We start from the raw sequence: 16,347 nt of genomic DNA, 5'->3' as shown, positions 1-16,347 counted from the left end.
AGTTTAAATTCAGTAATATTCAGTAGTGAGTTTAAATTCTATCTTTTTCTGTTCCAGTTATGGTTCATTTACTGTTGTGCCCTGGAGATGTTTGTCTTCTAATTTTTGCCATATTTGATAAAGAGATCACATTGTTTTGAATTGCCTTTTATTGCATTTCCATCTGATTTGCTTCTTCCAGTATTTGGTAGTGCATATTTAAATAAAAAAGGAAAAGAAAATCCCTGAAGGGCTACCAGATGGTGCAACTACTGTCAAGCCAGTTTATACTTAAAGCGTGCAGCAAAGTTTTAAATTAGCATTTTCAAAGAGGAACAAACATTCTAGCACTCTGTGTATGTGTGCATGTGTGTGTGCATGCGCAAGGGCAATTCAGATATACACACACATGTGCATGTAATGAATGTACATTGTTGCTGTGTGTGCATTGTGTGTTTGCAAACTGCTAACAATGCTGTGTAACCCTTTAAGTTTCACACTTGAAAACTCCTGTTCCACCATTCATATATCCTTCATGGGCAGCCTGCTGTTCTCAAGAAGCTCAGTTTGGCTGGATGTCTGCACATGCCCTGAGATGATAGGTCTGGATTTTCTCTGAGCCAAGATTGCATGAATAATCAGAGGAAGCTATGTATCATATATTCATTCAGGGAAAGACCCCAAAGTTCCTGCCAACCCTCACAGCACCCCACCATATTGGTGGTTGTATAGGGGGATTTCCCTAGGGTGACCTAAAACTTAGACGTTCACGTGGGCCATGACATTTAATGCATGCCTAATTAATCTCCCAGAACAAATGTAAAAATCTAATGCAGGTGACACCTCTCATCCAGCTATTATCCCTTGAACGTAATGAATTTCCTCTAATGCTGTATTGTTTTTAACACTTGATTGGGAGCCGCCCAGAGTGGCTGGGGAAACTCAGCCAGATGGGCGGGGTATAAATAATATATTATTATTATTATTATTATTATTATTATTATTATTATTATTATTATTATTATTATTTAGTTAGTATGTTTTGTCCCTATTAATCATCAATCATTTTATTTGTATGCCAACTTTCCAAAGTTAAAACCATGCCGAAGTCAGCTTATTTAAAAAATTGCAAAACTACAAACATAACAAAAGTAGTAATAAACAAGAAACAAACCATCAAATTGTACACAACCAAACCACATAAATCAGAAGATCCAAAAGAAAGATCAAAAAAATTAACATAAACAACAGCAGGTCTTCCAGGACTCACAGCCAAGAATGGTTGTTGTTTTTTGCTAAGCCACCCATCACCCTTAGACATTCTGCTGCAGTTCTGCAACAAGAAAACTTAAGTGCTATGACAAATGACAGCTCACTATCCATCTTCTGTTGTGTGGTATTTACCCACCCAGAATTGCCCTTAACAAAATCACCTTCTATATCAAAGTCCATGCCCATGAGGAGGGCCCTTCCCTATAAATGGAAACCAGCATTTCTGACATTGGCTGCTCCACCAGAGGCAAGTGAACTACCCAACATGTTGTTGGAAGCATCAAAGGCCATTTAGATTTCTTGGAATATGCTCGTCTATTCTGTCAGTATAAATAGCCCAAATTAACTCTCCCCACAGGGATTTCTAACTGCCACATTGTGATGTACAACTAATTTTTTCCCAACCAACCGGGACAGCAGTAATAAGTGCTGTACATTTATATATAACAACAGATGATCCCAGTCAAAATATGATTTTTAATAGTCATTTGGGACAGTTTCATGTGCATCAGTTTGAGTTTCAATCCATCCCATCCCAGAGGAACAGGGTAATATATTAAAATCACAAAATACGTAGCACTTACTGCAATTTGTAGGTGTTTACCTTTAAAAGTCCTATATGGATTAGGTCTAAGGTACCTTAGATACCTTACTCTCCCAATTCCATCATGCCTGCTCCTTAAGAGACCTTATCTAAATTCTAGTTAGGCTGAGAGAGACAAGAGAGGGTCACATCCATAATACAGACAACCTTGCTCCATATGATATGTTTGCAGGGAGATTAGATGATATTGGCTATTTAATTATCTTTTAGTCTCATTTGTTTGTGGGGAGGTTAGATGACACCATGTCAAAACAAGTGTTATCCCACACTTTAATTGCCACCGTCCTCTCCTTATCACAAAGTCTGAGATTTTGTGGATGTGGTCTTCTTCTACAAGACCTCTTAATCATCTATAATTGTGCAATATGCATTTCCCAGCATGGAACTGGATTCCACTTGAAAATAGCAAATGCGACCAACTCAGCTACATCCTAAGTAATTTAAGCCAATCCCCACTCCATGAATTTCAAATTCTCACCCCGCACATTGATCTTCAGACGAGACGCCTGTTCATCTCTATTAGAGCTCCTCATCATACATTTATCCTCTATGATATCATTAACTCTAAGCGTCAAAAACATCTTTGTTGTCTTAGCAGGGTGCAGCCTTTCTCCTGCTCCAAAATGATACGCCAGGCTCACATTCTTCCAAAACAGAGATAAAAGGAGACTGAGCATGTCTTCAGGTTTTGAATGGCAATGCCATTTTGAAAGCAGATCCTCCCCAAGTCATTTAGAAAATCTTCCAAGGCACTGTATTTTGTATGGCATCTACGGTCTGACCTATCAAATGACACCCAATATATATTAAAGCAAACTGAAATCTCTCAGTGTTCAGATGGTATACTCTGAATAGATGCAAAACCATTCTCAACTATCTACTGGAGTGCACAATGGGTACATGTTTGAATACAAATTTCAACAATTGTCTGCCGTACAATAATAACAAAAAAAGAGACACAATAGGAGGACACTTCAGCAAAGTCAATTTGAATGAGATGCCCATTTTTCTTTAAAGAGGAAAGATGTTACATTAAAGTGGTCATTCATGATGTAGAAGCAGACACAATAGGACTGGGAGGGAAAGTATGTACAGTTATTTTAGGAAAGTGGAAAGAAATTGTTGCGACATGTGATAAGATAAGCTTATCAATGTACAGCTTGTCTCTCCACCAATGGGTGCAGTAATCATGATGATAAGACTCTAAGCTATAAATGGTTTCAGGTGTTCATGGGAAGCCGTGAGAGAAGTGTGGGTTATGCTTCTTCTCATATTTCCAGTAGTAACTTATTTATTTGAGTCATTTTTGAGTCACTTTGAGTAAAATGACAAAGTGACTTACAAACACAGTAAGCAGAGCCATGTGGAATATTAGTTAAGTAGCAGGAAACAGTAGGAATAAATGGACTGTTCTTCAAATGGAGGCATGTAGAAAGTAGACCCACAAGGATGAATACTGGGACCTGTGCTTTTTAACTGGTTACTAAATGAACTAGAGTTAGGGGTGAGCAGTGAGGTGGTCCAGGTTTTTGAAACTTAATAGTTATTGATGTTTAAAACAAAAATAGATGGCAAAGAGCTCCAAAAGAACCTAACCAAACTGAGGAAAGGGTAGTAAAACAACAGAAGCAATTCAATGTTGCATGTCAAGGCAAATATATATATATATATATATATATATATATATATATATATATATATATATATATATATATATATGACTGACTAGCAATGAGATATTGGGGTTCTGGTAGTTAGCTCACTGAAGATGTCAACTCGGTGTATGACAACTGTGAAAAAGATGAATTCCACACTAGGGATCATTAGGAAAGGAATGGAAAATTAAACTAATATCATAATGCTGTTAAATCTATGGTACAACCACATTTGGAATACTGTGTACAGTTCTGGTTGCCTTCCCTTAAAAACAAAATTGCAGAGTGACAATAAATGGGCAACCAAAATTATAAAGGGAAGAAGCAACTTCTCTGTGAAAAAGTAGCTTCATCCCCTTGACAAAGGAAGAGAGAGTGCTCTTGTGTTCAGGTCCAGCTTACAGGTTTCCCAGAGGGAACTGATTGGTCGCTGTGAGACTCAGTTGCTGAACTAGTGACCGCTCCCCGCTTAAAACGGGGGCCGCCCTTTGCGTGGACGCGCGCAGCCCCTAGATCTGGAGCGGCTCCAACAGCATAGGCTTGGTTTGCCTTCCCTCAGGTGGGATACCTGGAGGTCCCCGCCTACCTCAGTCAGTTGTCCAATCCCACCTGGGGGAAGCGTTGCCAAGGAGACCAGGCCAGGTAGGGGAGGGATTAACTGCCCACACAATAGAGGGAGGATCTTACCTGGGAATCCTCACTTGGCTCCAGAGCTTCTCCAGGAAGGACGTTGCTGGACTTCTTCACTTTGGGCCATTGGTTCAATTCAGCAGGCTCTCCTGCTGTTCTTATGCAATTTGAAGCTCTAAAGAAAGTGACCGCTCAAATGGTGAGATTTCAATATATGGAGCAGCATTCCCAATTGCCATCAGCACTTCCCATGTTGCACTTCTGTTCTCTCCAGCTGCAAGAGGAATCCCAAAGCAGAAATGAAACGCTGTGCTCATGAAATGAGCACTATATCTGTTACGGAAACAAACCCTTCCCTTTTTCGATACAGCTGGTTTAATTAGTGATAGTTTAGCAGCACTTTAGCATAGCTTTTTTTTGTGGAAAATTGATTAAACGTATGGTCTTTTTTGGGACAAATTAACAAAAGAAAATCTCTAGGAATGCGTAATGAGCTTTTTCAGTGCCGTGTTAATCTCAGTTACCAACAAATGCAAAACGGCTGAAGAAAAATTAGGCATTTTGTAGTGTATTGGGCTTCAACTAATGATGATGATTTGGTGATGTAAAATTAATGCATTTTTAATCAACATATTATTAGAACATCCATTTACATGCAATTATTTTCATGAAGATTTAAGTGCAAAGGGAAAAAAATGTTGCTGTGCCCGAGACGCAGAAGTGTGGAAATAGGATCTGTAACAGGGGGAAATAACCTCACAACTGTCACACTTCCAAGTTCATTTTCTTCAATAAAAGGACAAAAAGAATTAAGAGCTAAGCTATGCTTTTGCGATGGGGATTTCCTGCCTCCTCCTTACACCCTGCAGCCCATTGTGATCACCCAGAGCAGCTGCTCCTGAGGGTTAGGACACACATACACACATGCACAATGACACAGGTTGTGGTTTGGAGGGCTGCATCTGGAGATGCATCAGAAACTGCCTTATACCGAGTCAGATATTGTCTCCATCAAGACTGGCAGCAGCTCTGCAAGGTTTGAGACAAGGGCCTCTCCCAGCCCAACCTTCCGCATGCAAGCAGTGCTTTTTCTTCCAGCCAGAGTGTGCCAGAACACAGTTCCAGCACCTCTCAGGTGGGTGCCATCATAGACGGGGGCTCCCCTGCCCGCTTCTTGCCTTTACCTACTTCTGAGATGCCCCAAACTAACATTTCAAGTCAGAGCAGTAGCTGGCCAGCGTGCGTGAGTCCTACACTTTTTAAAAAGATCTATGACTCCAGCCCGCTCCTAGCCACGACTGGCCAAGCTATGGGGCGAGGCCAACTTGTATTTCCTTTTCTTCTATCCTTTTCTCACACGCAACTTTGTGTAAGGACCCTTCCGAGCTGCCCTCACCGTCCGCCTGAATCTAAAAAAGAGGGAGGCGGGGGACGCATTTATTTGACATGCACCAGAACCAGGGGGCGACCCCCAAAACCAGCTTGCTGTGATTTTTAGCACCTCCATGAGTGGTGAACGCAGCCATCGTCAAACTGGCATCTGTTCCAGGCTGCCCCGAGTCTCCTGGTGACTTACTGTAAGAGCTTTGTGGTGACTTCTGGCACCTATTTTTCTTGAAAAAAGCACTGCATACAAGTCACATGCTCTACCACCTTCTCTGTGAGAAGCAGCAGCAGTAGCAGGAGACTCCAAGTGTGAGTTGGAGTGGCTTTCATACGTATAAAAGGCTCTCTGGATCCTGCCCAGTGAATGCGAAGTATCTGGTCCTTTCCTACTCACTCTGCAGCTGGGCACACCTAACACAAAAACAGACTGGGAAAGATTTCTACATAAAGGGCACATTGAAAGAGTAAGGTTGTGGACTACAGCTCCCATCAGCCCCAGTGAAGTTAGCCAGTAGCCCAGGGTGATGGGAAATGTAGTCCACAACAATAGGAGGGATCCAAATATTCATAGATCATAGAACTGGAAGGAATCTTGAGGATCATCTAGCCCAACTCCCTGCAACGCAGGAATATGCAGCTATCCCTTACGGGGATCGAACCTGCAACCGTGACGTTATCAGCACCACAATCTAGCAGACTGAGCTATCCCTTGTAACTACTTTCCTGTAAAAATAATTAAATCAGTCACTCACCAGATGGTATTTTGAGGCATTTTAAGATAAGCAATTTTGTCATTTTAGAAGATCTTATTATTGAACTGCTTATAAAAAGAGTAATTAGACACCTGGGCAGAAAGTAAAACTGAATCATGCTCCCTGTTTTCATGCTGCTTTGACATGTCTGAAATGGAGGCTCACACATGGCCCCCGTGGGAAGCTCCCATTTTGAAGAAGCACAAAGATGGGAAGAACAAGCCCTCTCTGCTCAGAATTTCACCATACATTAAATGGATTATATTGCTGCATGCCATCCCAATCTCCGAGCGGTGCAAGATTCCAGGGGTTCACATTTCCCTTTGGAATGAGGCACAGCAGAGACTGTTGTGTCTTTATGACACATGGTTTATTTACTTATTTATTTATTTAATAAAGATTTTTATTGATACAAGAAAAAAGAAAAAAAACACAAATACCAAATTACACACAAGAATAACCATAGACACATAATTTTCTTAGCAAACAATAAAACATATATTGGTCTTAACACTAAAGACCCAACCTCCCATCTATTCCATATTTCAATTTCATATTACTTATTGCCAATACACACTTTTATCATAATTAAACTTATTCTTAATAAATCTAATTTCTTATATCTACCTTGCAACTATTACTGAAGTTCCTTGATGCTGCAACAGAATTTAAACTACTATATTTTTTTTCAGATATTCTTTGAAAACCTCCCATTTTGAAACAAATTCCTGTTTTGATTTATTCTTTATTTTTTCTGATAGACCATCTAATTTGGCATATTCTATCAGCTTTTGGATCCAATCTTGTCTAGAGGGGATTTCATTACTCTTTCATTTTGCTGCAATCAAAACTCTTGCTGCCGCTGTCGCATATAAAAAGATACCCTTCCTCTTTTGTGGAATATCCAAATCTGTTATTCCCAAGAGGTAGGCCTCTGGTTTTTTACTGAAAGAGATCTTTAGCATTTTTTGCAGTTCTGCATGGATACTCTCCCAGAATACCTGTATTTTCCTACATATCCACCACACATGGTAGAAAGTTCCTGAGTCTCCGCATCTCCAACAATTACTTGACACATTTTTATACATTTTTGAAAGTTTCCATGGTGTTAGATACCATCGATGTTGCATTTTTTGAAAGTTCTTTCTAATCGTGTAACAATTTGTGAATTTCCAATTGATCTTCCATAAGTTTTTCCATTGGGCCATGGTTATTGAATGGCCAAAATCCTGGGACTACCTCACCATTGCCACTGTTACCTCCTCCTCCTTAATGACACATGGTTTATTTATATGCAACCTGAGCCTATGACAGATGGGTTCACAGCATCAACAACCCAAAGCGGGTATTGTTTCTCCCATAGCCTTGGATTAAAGCAGAAATCAGATATGGCTCTGTCGCTATGGCTTTCCAGCCCCCGCCCCCTATTTGTCTTTCTATCAGCCAGTTGATGGAGGGGGTCCACCCATTTTGCCTCTGATGCTGAGCCGCTTCATTTGTTCCAGTAATGGCTCATTACGTAGGCTATCACCTCACCAGGAAGCTAGCCTGGCTATTCCAAGAATTAGAACGAGGGCCAAGCGTTCAGCCTAACACACACCCACACACTTGAAAACTCATAATTATATTTACTATCACTGAGGGTTGCCATGAGGAATTATATTTGTACAGTTCTGTGTGAATATGAAACTCTACACAGACACTACACAAGTCTCTTGTTTTCTCAAATTATAACTTAATCCCTCAGGGACATATGGGACTTAGCTACATTAGTCAAAAACCAGCATTTTGAATGAGTTATAAACATGCAACACCAGATGGCGCTGGAGAGCGAAAAAATTCTATGTGATTTTCCATAGTGTTCCCCCCCCCCCTTTTGTTATAACGGTTTAATTCTGTCTTATTTATAGTGTTGTTGGTTTTTTCCTTTGTGTGGATCCACCCACGGAGACTTCATCAACTTGTCCCATGATATTCTTTGTCTGGTTGTACTGTTAGTAGGATTAAATCCGAACACTACATTTCTCAGATCAGTAAGAAAGCCACCTGAACATTCCCTACTTGTGGAAGACTCTTGAGTGTGTATATAGACTGCAGCTATAGTCCTTCCTTTGCAACAATGCTTCCATATCCTCCCTCATAGGAGTCACCTCCTAGGGTGACTCCCCCCAATAAAATATTTGTGGGGACCCCCACCCCTACAAAATTGGTGGGCACTGCCAATCAAATGGTATGTGTGTCCTGTGTCATGAGATTGGTTATGTGGGGCAGGGTTTACTTGGCCCCTTCCAAATATTTTATTCAAGTTGGAACCCCTGTCCTCCCTTATGTACCAACTTGGAAAGTCTTCTGAAAATTTTTGTATTCTACCAAAAAACAGAATCAGCACATGTTGAGATTTGATAGAACATGAAGTTTACAGGGGGAATATTGTAGTAACGATACAGAAGGGAGAATTTTTGTCCCTTTGCTTTCATACACTCACTGTCAATCTCTGTACAGGGAGGAGATTTACCACAAAGAATGCAAAGACTGCTCAGAACCTTTCAACCTAGCATGCAAATTAATTTGTACAAAGACTAATTTTCTGACACTAAAGTTCATCCAATTTATTTACTTAAATTACATTAATTCACCCTCCTGACCTTTCAAACAGCTTATATTGTCTCGGCTGACAACTGCATAACAGTACTTAGCTGTTTCTTAATCAGCGCACCATTTACTTAACTCTGAAAGCTAATATGAAAATGCCTCATGTGTTCTGATCACCCCCTTCAATTTTTATAGCCCCACTACTCCCTTCCCTTTGCATGGGACTCAAACACATACCATTCAGAATCACACTGAACTGAGTAGTTAAAATTAGATAAAATAAAAACACATGCTCAAATCTCACAGCCATTTAAAAGCTCAACTGGGTAGCAAAATCCACCCCAAACAGAAGCATATTCTATAATAATAGCTACCCCACTTATCTGCAAGCAGTCAAATTTACCTGTCCTTCTGAACAGCTTTACCATCCAAAGCACAAGTTAATCTGAAACAAACAGAAGGATGGAGGGTAACACAGGAGAATTTGAGGATGATGTCATTGAAATAGTAAATGAACAAAGCATTGCAACTCCATACTAAATGCCTACTGGGAAAGCAACCCATAGCTATCCCATAACAAAACTTTTAAACCAACAAAAACATTGAGGTGGAATATAGTCAGACTTTAGACCTCGTGAAGAACTGTGTAAGAGCTCATCCACAAGTTCGCTTGACCCGTATTTTGTGTACCGATTAATTCCCCCAGGTCTGAGAGCATCTCTTGTTGTTCTGCAGCTGTGGCTAGTGAAACTCCAATCTTACCCACTGAATTGGATCTTGTAAGATGCGCAAGAAATCCAAATAAATATTTTGCTTAACTGAGCTTTGCTTCAGCAGGTTAAGACTGGATTTTCACAAGGCATAGCCACAGATCAATGAAGAAATAACTTGGACCTGGGTGGCTTAATCTGTATACCATATAATAAAAAATTCAGGTCAAGCAAAAGTGTAGGTGTTTCAGTATTTCCTGGGAACAGAGGCAGCTCTCATCAAAGCTCTGTTTCAGAGTTCCCACTCGCACAAGTGACAATCCTATGAATCTGCTTCATGCAGACTCCATTGTAGGCTCATTCCCTTCACATGATTGACAACTGGCCGGTAGTTATTTAGATTTTCTGAGTCCAAGGAAGATTTCTTGAGGAGTGGTCTTACCACTGCCTCCTTCAATCAGGCAGGGACCACCCTCTTCCTGCAAGGAGGCATTAATCACCTCCCTGGCCCAGCCAGCCATCCCCTACCTGCTAGTTTTTATCAGCCAAGGGGGCAAGGGTCCAGAGCGCAAGTGATTGCCCTAACCAATCCAAGCACTTTGTCCACATCCTCAAGCCTTACTAACTGAAATTCATCCAGCATAACAGAACTACACAGTGCTCTGGACACCTCCCAAGATTCATCTGCTCTAACAGTACAGTGGTACCTCAGGTTAAGTACTTAATTGGTTCCGGAAGTCTGTACTTAACCTGAAGCATTCTTAACCTGAAGCGGACTTTCCCATTGAAAGTAATGGAAAGTGGATTGATCCGTTCCAGACGTTGAAAAAACACCCCCTAAAACAGCAATTTAACACAAATCTTACTGTTTCACGAGACCATTGATCCATAAAATGAAGGCAATAATCAATGTACTGTACTATAAAATAAATAAGACAGTATTTTAGATGAAAAAAAAAATATTTATTTCCAAACTCACTGTTTGGAGGGGGCTCAGGGTCCTCTTCCACAATCACAATCGGCTTGGCTCCCTGTATTCGTGGAGGCCTCAGAGAGCTCCTGCAGCTGGAGCCTAGTCGCAGAGCCTCTGCAGGCACCATGGATGCCAGGGCTTGGCTCCCGACATCCGCGGAGCCCTGCAGGCACCGCAGATGCCAGGGCTAGGCTCCCAGCATTCGCGGAGCCGCTCTAGGCACTGTGAATGTCGGGGCTTGGCTCCTGGCATTCATGGAGCCCTGCAGGCACCACAAATGTCAGGGCTTGGTTCCCAGCATTTGCGGAGCCACTCTAGGCACCATGGATATCGGGGCTTGGCTCCCAGCATTCGCGGAGGCCTCAGAGAGCTCCGTAGGCCCCGCTGATGTCCAGGTTTGCCTCCAGGCAGCGGCGAGGCCTCCGAGAGCTTGGACAACTTACTTCCGGGTTACAATCGTGTGTAACCCAAAAAAAGTAAGTTGAAGCGTTCGTAACCTGAGGTACCACTGTACAGTCATACCTCGTGTTGCGTTCCGCTCTTGTTACGGACTTTCAGCTTATGAACGCAACAACCCCAGAAGTGTTTACTTCCCAGTTCACCGCCCGTGCATGCACAGAAGTGATCTGCGCATTTCACGCACGCGCAGAAGCTCAGAAGAGGCACTCCTGCTGCAAACGGTACCCCAAAACAGATTAAGTCCGCAACTAGAGGTACCACTGTAGAGTCAAGGTCCCAGTGGATGCAAGCAATTTTATCCCCCAGATATTTTGCAAACAAGTCACAGCGAGCCACCGTTGATTTTACCACCTACCTTGGGCCAGACTGTAAAAGGCCCCATACTACCCAAAAAAGCTCTGCCAAGCGGCATGATGAGGTTGCAATGGAGCCTGGAGGCTCCAAATAGCAGGAGTAGGGAACTGACAGGGAATGAGGACATATCTGCTTGTGAGTCACAGATCGAAAAACAATAGTAGTCAGAGACTGGTAGATCGGAATCATTGACAGGTTCAAGGGTAGAGACAACTTCTTCCAACAAGGGGTGGTTGCTGGCTGAGATCTAATATAGTCCCTCAGCCTGACTGCCCGCCCAGGTTCTGCCCTCTTACTGGAGAATGGAGATCATTAAAGAGATGGGCTTCTGGAATGAAGCCTGGCACCATGTTGTTTCTCTATTGTCCCCTGTGGAAAGACTTTGCACATGTGACCTTTTGGGGGAAGGATGATCTGAAGGCTCAGATGCTGAAGTCTCTGGGGGCCTTGAATTCCAGACTTAAGTTAGAAGTCTCAGATTCCTGGTCCAGGGTCTGGTGGCACAACTGACTTAGTTAGCCCCTCTCCCAATCAAATCACTGTTGGTAGGCTGGGTTGTAACACAGACTTGATGGAGCTGACAGTCTTTTTAAAAGGCAATCATACATGAGAGACTAGTATGTTGACTGTCAGTCACTATGATGCATATTTATTATGGCTTTCAAAATATATCAGCAAAATCGCAACAGCACTTTGGAGATAGCAAGGAGCTGAAAAGTAGCCCACACAATTTCTGTTCCACTGGGAATACACTTGATTACTTGTTCACACCCCATAGTTAAAAGGATTAAAGAGAAAAAATCATAAAATGTTAGTGATTGAGGCAGAGTGAGAGTTACTTAGTATTATCCCCTTCGCACTAGAAGGGGAGCAAGGTTTTTTTAGTTCACATGGTGGCCACCTGCTGGTGGTGGGTGGGATGAGGGGCAAGTGGGTGGGAACAGATGTTACTACATTCAATACATGCAAGAAGTCAAGGAGTAGGTCCTTTGTGGTGTATGGCCTGAGGAGAATGCAGGGCCTGTAAAGAGCCTGGGTGGCACATTTGGTCCATGGCCCCTGATATAGACCATCTCCAGAACATGTTCTCTCTGCTTTGAAAAGTCAGCAAGGAAGATTCCACAGCTTCTGTCGCCCAAAGATTCTTCCTGATAGCAAGGAGAGAGAATTTCCTTCCAATCCTAAGTTTACCTTGGGTCTGTGAACTTGACATGCACAACTTTTGAGGAGTTCCCATATATATCAGCTCTCCTGTGTAGTAACGTCAGAGAATTTCAACAGAAATGGAAATGTGAGAATGTTTAGTTCCACCCTAACTCACCTTTAGAAAAAATAATAATCAAAAGGTGGTTGTCAGTATTCCTTCTAATTTATCGCTATGCAGTTCAAAGTTTGCAAAGATATACTGTGTACTAATAGACAAAACTTTAAAACAGTGTTAAATGCCCAAGTGTTGGAAAGGCATGTAGTTTTAAGTTATATTTCATTTGGAATTCAGCTGACTGTCCTTGGCTTGTAAATGACTCACCATGACAATCATGTTTGGGGTGCTGCTGAGTCAAGGCGGTCATAGGAGTCAGTTTTGCTTATCTTGTCAGCACAGCTCCCTATATAGAGTTTACCCATCCTTCAGCGCAGTAGGAGCCTCTGCAGTAATCCTTTACATTTCCAGCACATGGAGGAGAAGGAAAGTTAAGTGAGGGCAAGTAAGTTTGGGGAGCGATCCATCTTGTTTCTCTATTGTTATCCAACATCTTGGTGGTTTATGAAAAAGAAAGCTTCATTTTTTGGTCCCACAAATGATGCCCCCTTCCACACAATGCAAAGAAAAATGTACAGTTACATCATGTAAATCCACAAGAGAGTTCAAGCTGAGCAAAATAAGATATTTTATCTATATATGAGGTACTGCACTAAGCAGGGGTGTTTCTAGATGCTTAAATGAATTTGGGCACTGAGCCATGAGTGACATAAATTTGCACAAAATAGGCATATGCTAATTTGTATGTGTAGATACAACTTTAGGATGACTTTCAAAAAGGACAAATACAAACTTGGTGTTTGTTGTTGGGGGTTTACTGTGAACTGTGGTATGGAAATAGAATTTTCTGGGTCCAGAATGTCTTAGGGTGATTTTTCAAAAAAGCTCAACAACTATTTGTGTCTGGAGTCTTACTTCTTGAAATATGGCAACCCTAAGCTATTGCATATACTTACAAGCCCCTTGTCACCAGTCAATACCATCCACACATTATACCCAGCAACCAAAGAACAACACAATCTGTACAACAAATGGAAAAGAAGAAACTCTCCTGTGTGCAGAGCAGAAAACTCAAGCAAGTTAGTCAAGACACACATGATATGCATTATCAAGAAAATAAGCATGCAGAATTGACAGCAAACATGTCCATTTTAGGGATCAGAAGCTTGTGAGATGCACAAAAATTTCATTGGTTGGCTAAAAAAATAAACACCAAAAAACAACCTGAAAGATTGTAACACTTCTCTAATTCTCAATTCCAGGTTGTGGAGGCAAATAAATGATTTTATATTTCTGTCCCACTCAAATTTCCAAGAGACATTTTTCTTATTGGGTTTTGGTACAGTAGAAAAGACTCGGGCTACCCCCTAAAACAATGCCATGGGCACTGAAACTATATAGGATGAGAATTCAGGATGGAAGAGAAGAAACTGAATCTTGTTTTTCCTATAGGCAGATTCACCCTCACCTCCTTTTTGTGTGTGATCCTGAGCTAGAAATGTAAAGCATAAGAGAAGAGAGGGGGATTTTTCTTCTCCTATTGTAGTCTTTGTATCACTAAAATCTATGATCGCTTAGCTCAGTGGAGGTTAGATATTTCTAAGGCCCCTGGTTTTATTCTTCCCCCATTGTTCCGAATTGTGCTGGCAATTCATCAACAGGACAGGATTCTTCCCCAGCGGTGTCAGCAGGAGAAAAGTGCAAACTCTTTAAGGCTTGCCCTTATTTAAATGCTCTACAATGAGAGAGTTTAAAAGGGAACACAGGCAATATATTCATGAGATGCTTTATTTGACAAATCCCCCTGAAAGTGCATAATGTTTTCTTGTTATATATCATCCATTGGCCAGCCTGAACACCTTTTTCATTTCAGAGCTGTCACATCAAACTGCATTTGACTAAAATAAACCTTGGGAATCAAATGTTGATATACACTAAAGCCTGTTCTGTGGCCCATAAATCATTGGGCTATTTGACTACAGATCCCTTTTTCATTTGGATGAGCTTTCATTCCATTCTGACTTGGCAGTTATAACTCATAGCCATATTTATTTATTACCTCTGTCCTATAATGCTGCCCCAACAGCAATAAACATGAGTCTAATGATAACAGAGGTTTGAGATGGATGGGGAAACACCCAGTAGGAGCTGAGTCAGCCTTGGGTAGCTTTCGTGCCCCTAAGAGCCTCCTACTCTTCCACTGGAATATAGATGGAGGAATTAAATGCTGCTCTAAGATGAAAGTTCCACCAACGTAAGCATTTCAGCTTGGCTGATGAAGCATTCTCCCCTCTCCTCTCCGTGTGGTGTTCTGGGGGTTCTCCTACCACTCCCCACTCCTGAGCCAATTTTGGGGTGGCACAGAGGAATGAGAGGTGATCTAGTGCAACTAATTAGTTGAATTTCCAGAGTGGAAATACATTAAAAGTAATACTAATTTCAATGCAGTTTTTTAAAAAAGAAAGATTGTCCCAAACCCCTGGCCTACCTGGCAGCAAGACGCTATGCCAAATCCAAAGTTCAGAGTCCAGGGGTCAATCCAATTAAGCAAAGTCCAAAATCCAAAGTCTGGAGGTCAGAAAATGCAGTACAAGGCCAATCCAAGTAGCCAAGTCTGAAGTCCAGCAGTCAGCATACAGTGCAGAGTCAAATCCAAAGCACAGTCCCATAGAGGTCCAGGAGCATCCAAGTCAAGGTCCATCAACATGGGCAACTAAGTAAACACAGCACCCCAGCTCTGCTTCCTTTTGTACTCTGTATGCTGACTGCAGCATCCAGGCTTGACGAGGTAGGTGACCCTTACTTGCTCCAAGCCTTCTCCAGCTGAGGAATCACACACCTCTTCCTAAAGCTAGTGAGTCCCACCTGGCAGTGGCGTAACGTGGGTTGTCAGCACCCGGGGCAAGGCAAGTAATTTGCGCCCCCTAACCCGTGGATTTGCGCCCCCTAACCCCCAGATGTTGCGCCCGGTGTGGCCGGCCCCCCCTGCACCCCCCACGCTACGCCACTGCTAAGGGGACAAGGAACATGCGTGGGGTGAGTGGAGAAGGATGCTGCTAATGATGAAGGAGAGGGGTCTAAGGGGAAAAGGAGCTCGCATGGGGTGGGTGGAGAAGGAGCTTTTCGGGGAGCTGAGCGGGGAGGGGGGAGGGAAAGAGCACTGTTGCTTTAAAGGAGCCAACCGGACAGCAGCCACTTACAGCAGTGTAAGCAGCTCCTTTCCTCTCCCGCTTTGCTCCTTCTCTCCCTCTTTGCTGCTTTACACAGCTAATGGTGAATCCCCTGCAACCCAAGTCCTGCTCAGCGGATCAGCTGAGACGCTGGGAGAATTGTAATTTCCCCCTCTCCCTCATCCCGTGCCCTCCTGTCCCCAGCAGCCTTTTAAAAAACCTTTTTACTGATTTTCACTGCGCTCGTGGCTCAGAGCCCTCCTGTGCCCTGCCGTCCCTCTGCAGCCTCATTGCTCCGTTTAGAGAGCGCACGGACCTTTGCTAGCTGAGGCTGCAGCAGCTGTTGCTGGCTACGCGGCGCTTTTTCCGGCTCGCTATGGCTCCCGTCTGTCCCTCCTCGCGTGTAAGCGGCTGCTGCCCGCTTTGCTGGCATGGCTCTCCTTCCCTCTCTCCTCCTCAGCTCCACCCCCTCCTCCTGGCTGTAAAGCAAGCATGAGTGCATTCGCTCTGTAACACGCACAGGCATTTTCCCTTCCTTTCTAGGAGCAAA

General features: G+C 42.6%; 1 long non-coding RNA gene across 1 annotated transcript in view; it reads right to left on the bottom strand.

The window, feature by feature from the left end:
• Positions 1-16,347, bottom strand: part of LOC308582265 — a 98,648-nt gene that overhangs the window by 69,118 nt on the left and 13,183 nt on the right. Inside the window, exon 2 of the long non-coding RNA XR_014005589.1 lies at positions 9,274-9,315. This is a non-coding gene — a long non-coding RNA (uncharacterized lncRNA). The remainder of the gene's footprint in view (positions 1-9,273; positions 9,316-16,347) is intronic.

The sequence above is a fragment of the Podarcis bocagei genome, assembly GCF_964188305.1.
Source record: "Podarcis bocagei genome assembly, chromosome: 1".
NCBI lineage: Eukaryota > Metazoa > Chordata > Lepidosauria > Squamata > Lacertidae > Podarcis > Podarcis bocagei.
The sequence above is the reverse complement of the archived record's forward strand: the minus strand, read 5'-3'. Positions and strand labels throughout refer to the sequence as shown.